At 38.4% G+C, this 4,956-nt stretch overlaps 1 long non-coding RNA gene across 1 annotated transcript; it reads right to left on the bottom strand.

The window, feature by feature from the left end:
• Nucleotides 1-210: 210 nt before the first annotated feature.
• LOC138154967 (uncharacterized) lies at nucleotides 211-4,474 on the bottom strand. The gene is made up of 3 exons (XR_011166724.1): nucleotides 4,340-4,474; nucleotides 3,682-3,742; nucleotides 211-547 (listed from the first exon to the last, which is right to left on the bottom strand). It is a non-coding gene; the product is annotated as an uncharacterized lncRNA (long non-coding RNA).
• Nucleotides 4,475-4,956: the final 482 nt, after the last annotated feature.

The raw sequence follows: 4,956 nt of genomic DNA, 5'->3' as shown, positions 1-4,956 counted from the left end.
AGCTCAATATGAGTTGACAGTGTAAAAGATAGTTAATAAGGCTTGTGCTATTTTGGGCTGCTTATCAGTGATTCAGATGACACTAAGCTAGGAGGAATAGATAACAGGATGGATGACCGAAGGGGGATTCCAAAAGCTCTCCACAGGCTACAACATTAGACTGAACCTTCTAGGATGAAACTAAATAGGAATAAATGTAAATCCTGACAGTTATATTCCAAACAACTTTATCACCTTATGATGACAGAGGCATAAACAGTTAGCAGTTCATTTGAAAAAGATCTAAAGGTTTTTGTGGATTACAAAGCCATTATGAGTCAAGAGAATGATATGGCCCCTAAGAAAGCTAATGTGACTTTGTGCTGCATTAAGATGTATAATCTGTTGCACTCTGCCTTCATCACGTCACTGCTGTGTTCAGTACTGGGCACCATATTTTAGGAAGGATCTCTATAAGGTAGAGGATGTCCAGAGAAGGACAACCAGGATTGTGAAGAGCCTCGATGATAGCTTGTGAGAATTTATTGAAGCAACTGTGATGTTTAGCCTAGAAAAAGAAAAAGATTTAAGGAGAACAGGATAACTATCATCAAATATTCAAAGGATTGTCACATGGAAATGGGATTAGGTTTTGTTGTGGTGGTGGTTATTGTGGCCCCAGATGAAAGAACAAAATACAAAGGGAAGACATTGCAGAGAGGCACATTTCAGTCTTGAAATAATTAGAGCTGTTCATGAGTGGAATGGGTTGCCTTGAGAAATAGCAAGTTCTCCATCCCTATGGGTCTTTGAGTGGAAATTGTCATAAATATTAGTGAAAAGATTCCTATTTAAGTCTGGGTTGGACTAGATGACTAAGAGGACTTTTCTTACTTTCAGAGCCTTCACTTCTAAGATTCTTTACTCACTCTCTGATTTCTGATGACTAGCTTTACTGGAAGGGACTGTGGTATAGTGGAAAAATCACCAAACCATAAATTAAGAGAACTGCATTTCAATACCAGCTCTGATACTGATGAATGAAAAAGCATCTATTAAGCATTTGTTTTGTTCAAAGGACTATGCTAAGCACTGGTGATGCAAATAAAAAAGTGAGACAGTTCCTGTTTTCAATAAGCTCATATTCTTATTTGAGAGGCTACATATATAAGAGTTTTTGGCTGCATGCCAGATTTAAAGATCTCATGGACCTTAGGGTACAGAGGAAAGGAGATGGTAATATATCTTCATTAAAATTATTTATACTAATAAAAACATCCATTTTGGGTGCTGAATCATTTAACAATGCCCAAGACTTTGGTGTCAAGAACTTAGCTATGTCTGCTAAAGCGGTAAGAGCTACATCATTCCCAGGGGCATGGGCCAACTCATACCCCCATAGGAGTTTCTTTTGGGAATGATGGTGGCAGGCACTATGCTAGAAGGAAGACCAGTGATTGGGGTTGTGGTTTGGCTAATATGCCCATTGGTGACAGCTGGTCAGCGATTGGTGGCAGTAACAGTGAGGAAGGCAGGCTTCTTTTCCAAAGTTATTGTTCCCTTCAATGATGGCTGTGGGACCTAGCCTGGGAGCAAGACTAATAAATAGTCTTGGGTCCCTGTTTCCAAAGTTCTTGGGTGCAGAGTACTGAACTAGTTCTTCTGGAGTCTGAGGAGAGATGGTGGCAAGAGAGGCAATAGCAGTGGTTTGACCTGTCTGTCATTTGCTGCCTCTGAAGGTCTCTTCTTCAGGGTGCCTTGCTGCCCCATAGGGAATAGTAAGTCAGTGGTTGTTGGGGATTGGTGGCCACTTCTCCACAGGAGTTACTTCCCTCGCCTAGCTATGTGACCAAGATCAGTTGCTTAACCTTTCTAAGATTACATTTCTTCATCTGCATAATAAAGGTAATATTTATTCACCCTGCTTCTCAGTGCTATTATAAGAGGAAAACTTTGTAGGTCTTCAAGTACCATATACGAATGTATTATTATTTGGAAGTTCTGCCAAACTCCCATTCTCAGTCCTTGCTGAAAAACAAGGGCAGGATTCCATGGGATAAATCATTAACTTGGCAGACCTTTGCCACATCCATTATTTACCAAATTGTTGACTGTTCTACCACATTCTCCTAGAGATTTCTAGATGTCTAGAGATTTCTTACACTATTGCTAACAGTTGAAAATCTGGCATATGACATCACTACATCTTAAATCAAAAGAGTCAAAATTACTCATCCTTTCTCCCCAAGTTTTTACAATTGAAGTTCTAATTTAACTTTTGCATAAAAGGGGTTAGTTCAATGAATCAATCAATAAGTATTTACTTAGAGCCTACTATGTGCCAAGTTCTGTGCTATAATATTCCCCCTACAAAGGATACTAAACCAAAAATGAAATTTACATTGTCAGATTAGAAAGAAACTTTTGGTTTTGAAGGTGATTTTCCATTGCAATAAGAACTGATCAACTTTGCCAATAAAGTACATTCAGAGTAGACAGCAATCTCCAAGACTGAAATTATCCTTTTCCAAGTAATCGTTAACATTCATTAAATTCCCTTCTGCATCTTTGTATTGGGAGACAACCCATGCTAAACAAATTCACTTCCCCTCTCTAGGGCACAATTTCTTCTTCTGTAAAATAAAAGGACTGGCCTAAAGGAAAGCTAAGGTCCCTTCCAGCTCTATGGGTTTAAGAATATCTATGAATGAATAAATATGCTCCCTACCCCTCCATATGAAAAAGATAGATGGATATATAGATATACTCAACACATATGTAGTTTTTAAAATAAATATTTATAATGTACATTTATTTGTGTGTGTCTGTGTGTTGGCATCTTCATCACATATTAACATAAATGGTAGGGAAGACCTGGGTTTGAATCCTGCTTACTCCTCTCCTCGCCCCCCAAAACACACTTGTACCCATGTTTTGTTTACATTAAATTTAAAGCAGTCTAGGAGTTTACCTAGATAGGAGTGTCATATTCTAAATATTCTAGAGAGCAATTAATAGGATACATTAAATTTAATTGGAGAGTAGTAAACTGTAATACCTTCTGCTACCATAATGACATGTGAATGATCTGTATGTAAATTATATGTAATGCGTAGGTTTGCTGGAATGTTTCTATTTTTCTTATATTTTTATAACCTCTAAATAACTTTCAATTTTAAGATAACAATAAAGTACAATATGACCAGGATTGGGGGGGGTGGAGTTTCCAGAAATGCTCCCATTAGAGGTTAGTAGAGGTTTTAAGGACTGTGAATGCACAGTTCTAGATTTTCCAGAAGGCTTCCCAGCAGTTGCCACAGAATTATTATGAAAAACCAGATGCCCTAGAGCTCAGTAAATGCTTATGAATGATTTGTCTTAAAAGATTGGTGCAATTCTCATTTGCATTGTAAAACTAGTTTTGGCTATGAGTTTAAAGGTAAGTTTTAGTAGCTCTGACATGGCAATTTGCCATAAGAATATTTTTTTTTTCTCTTGTTGGCTAAGGAAGCTAGCATACTAATTAAGGTTGCTTAATAGCCCTCAAAATTAATTCTTCGTTACCTGCAGTGGTTTAATTATTCTCTGATGGTAAACAGAAAAATGCCCTGCATTTTAAAATAACTTTAAGGCCACTTGTTGATATGTGACTCCAACACCTTGAACATGGCTTTCTCCTGTACTTCTCACTATTTACTGTACCTCACTTAGGGAAGCATCCAAGATAGATTGAGGTTTCAGGACCTGGAGATTCACATTGTGCCTGAAAAAAAAAATGGCAGTGGGTGTCATATGTTGACTTGTGGGATTTCTCATTGTTTTTTATATATCTCTCACGTGAGAGGAATTTTCAGAAAAGTAATGAAATTTCTTTAAGTGAAATTGGATGACTTAGAAAATTGCTCACTAAATGTAGCACTATTCAAATCCAGAAAGCAGGGGATTTTCTTCTTAAATCTTGAATTAAATCTTAATTCAGATGAATATAATGATCAATCTTGATTATAGAGAACTAATGATGAGACAGCCCCCAAACTTTCCCCTCCCTCCTAACTTCCCTATTATTGTCAAGGGCACCCCCATCCTCCCAGTCATATAGGGTCACAATCTAAGTGTCATCCTCCACTCCTCACTCTCATCCCTGTCCTGCCCCATCCCCTCATCTCCACCCTGAATCTTTTGCTAAGTCTTTGACAACCTTTTATTCTACCTTTCTGAAAAAGCATTTTTCATACACCCCTTACACGGTCACTATTCTGGCACAGGCCCTTATCACCTCATGCCAGCTTTATTACAATCGCTTTTCTGGTTATTCTCCCTGCCACAAATCTCTCCCAACTATGGTCCATTTTCTACTCACCTGTCAAAATGATCTTCCTAATGAGTAGGTTGCAACAATGCCTTCTTTCTCCTTCTATTAACGAAACTATATTAGTTCCCTATTACCTCAAAGATCAAACATAATATCCTCTGTTTGGCATTCAAAGTCCTTCATAACCATACTCCACCCCACCCCACCCCACGTACACCTTTGCAGTCTTCTCCATACCTTTCCCCATGCCCCTCCCCGCCCAAGCCAGGGCACTAGCCTACTTTCTCTTCCTTACACAAGACAATCCATTTCCAAACTTTAGGAATTTTCACTGGCTGTCCTCCACACCTTCGAATGTTCTCCTTTTTCATCTCTGCCACATGGCTACCCAAGCTTTCTTCAAGTTCCAGTTAAAATTCCACCTTCTACTGGAAATTTTCCCCCATTTTCCTTAATTTTGGTGACTTCCCTGTTGATCATTTCTAATTTATCCTGTACATAGCTTGTTGTACATAGTTGTTTGTTCGTCTCCCCTGTTACACCATGAGCTCTTTCAGAGTGAGGACAGATGTTTATCTTTCTTTGTATCCCCAGCACTTAGCATAGTGCCTAGCTCATAGTAGATGTTTAACAAATAATTATAGAGGAGGCAGAGATAAGATGTC

The sequence above is a fragment of the Petaurus breviceps genome, unplaced genomic scaffold (genome assembly GCF_028583685.1).
Source record: "Petaurus breviceps papuanus isolate PSGF00001 unplaced genomic scaffold, PetGlider_PUasm1.0 91133, whole genome shotgun sequence".
Lineage (NCBI taxonomy): Eukaryota > Metazoa > Chordata > Mammalia > Diprotodontia > Petauridae > Petaurus > Petaurus breviceps.
This window is presented reverse-complemented; position numbering and strand designations above follow the sequence as displayed.